Genomic DNA, 1,924 nt, shown 5'->3' with positions numbered 1-1,924 from the left:
TGCGATGATGATGGGTATACTAGAAATCTCGTTAATCTGATGTTAAAAGGAGGAATTTCTCCCATCCATTCGTTACAGTTCTGAGCACCTTCTCTCGTTCTCTCTTAGTTTCGTCTTTGGGAACTTGAAAACAAATTTCAATCATCAACGGAGAGTATGGTTGGGTAGGACTGGATACTTATCTCTGAAAAGCTTTTGTGGGTATATTTCTGAGTTTCTGTGGATTTGTTCTGGATTTGCCAAGTTTGATCCCATTTTTCATTTGTTGTCAGTACATAAACACTGATCTGAACAATTTTTCCTTAATGCGTCAAAAAAAAAAATATAAACTGGTCCAATTTCCGAATTGATGTTGTCTTTGTAGTACTCAGGTTTTGGATCCTGGGGAAGATGAGCGATTCCAAATGTGTTTCTAAAGTTTACATCTTTATTTGGAGGAGTGGGCAAAGCGGTGTCTGTTGCTCAAGGATTTATATCCAACATGGCAGATAGCTGTAAACCCTAGAATATCTTCTCCATACATCAAAGCAGAAATCTAATACTTGTACTCCTGTTTGTTTGGCTTGCAAGTTTGGCTCTTCTGTTACATTTTTGACGATTTGGTTAAAAAAAAATATGTACTTTTTAATAGACCAGTAGAATAAATTCTCATTCCGAATATCCAAAACATTTGTTGCATTTCCTTAGTAACATAGATCCATGGAATTGTCATGGTATGCTTCTAGCGGCTATGCGATCATACGAGAAAGGGCTCTCCTGGAGTCACTCGTGATCCCAAGTGACTCGGGAACTACAGTTTTTTTAGAAAAAGAGTAATGTCATTTAAATGTGAAAGTAATTTTATAATTTTATGTAATCGTTGAATTTATCTTTCCAAAGGTAAATTGGAAAAGTTAAAATAACTATTTTTACAAATTAAAAAAACTCATATATTACTAATAAATACTTTAGTATTGTAAATTCTAAATTTGGTCAAGTATAATATGATAGATTGTAAAGTTATTTGTATTGTAAAATATATTTAACATGTTATAAGAAAATTAAATAGTTTATACTTTTATAAGTCTTTTTAGGCTGTAAAATTTCTATCTTGAAATTATCTCATTTTATTGATTGATTATTTTTTATTAGTCCGAAGTTAATATTCATTGATTGTTATTATTTAATTGAATAAAATTTAAATAAATTTTTTGAACATGAAATGAATTGCGAGCTACTAGGTACAATCCTTAGAGGGGCTTCCTGTGTACTCCATGGTTTGTCGTTTTATCCAAATCAGTTTATGTCAAATGACCAAAATGTGATACTTCTCTAATACTTAGAAATTGTATATTGCACCAGACCTATTTTTTATTGTTTTGCCGTTGCCTAGCTCTTTCTCATTGTGTCGTTCGAAACCCGACGTCGCTCCTCCACCATTAGCATCGTGGTCAGCTCCTATCACTACTGGCATCGTGGTTAGCTCTTCCTCACTAGGATTTTCTTATTATTATTCAAAGTTCATTTCTTGCAAAAGTGGATAGGACCTCATCTATTTTTCATTGCTTTCAATGATATTTTTGCATCATTTATGCCAAGAAAAATATTTTTTAGAGATTTATTTGATTTTATGTGTGGAAAATGGATGGAGGCTGTAGTGATTACAAAGGGCAGCATTTAGAAACTCTGTTCTTACCTTTGCAGCAATCAATATTTTCGACGTTGACAAAGATGGGTTGTACTAGTAACTGTGTATGCATCTTGAGAGGGAAGCGATTTTGAGAGGGATGCGAGATTCATCAAAGAGATTGGGGTTATGTAGTCGGTGTAGGGAAATGGAGGTTCTTCGCATGGATGGAAGGAGGTGCAGAGGGCTAGGCATTTTTTTTTTTCATTAAAACGCACCGTTTTATGAGTTGTGTTAATCAAGAACGCGATTGAGAGA

The 1,924-nt window shown here is 33.8% G+C and overlaps 2 non-coding genes across 2 annotated transcripts; both read left to right on the top strand.

Moving 5' to 3' along the window:
• Positions 1-86, top strand: LOC122312142. Its single transcript, XR_006243053.1, has one exon. It is a non-coding gene; the product is annotated as a small nucleolar RNA U30 (small nucleolar RNA).
• A 405-nt stretch (positions 87-491) lies between these two features.
• Positions 492-591, top strand: LOC122312130. The gene has a single exon (XR_006243043.1). It is a non-coding gene; the product is annotated as a small nucleolar RNA snoR98 (small nucleolar RNA).
• The last annotated feature ends 1,333 nt before the right edge of the window (positions 592-1,924 follow it).

The sequence above is a fragment of the Carya illinoinensis genome, chromosome 5 (genome assembly GCF_018687715.1).
Source record: "Carya illinoinensis cultivar Pawnee chromosome 5, C.illinoinensisPawnee_v1, whole genome shotgun sequence".
NCBI classification, from domain to species: Eukaryota; Viridiplantae; Streptophyta; class Magnoliopsida; order Fagales; family Juglandaceae; genus Carya; species Carya illinoinensis.
This window is presented reverse-complemented; position numbering and strand designations above follow the sequence as displayed.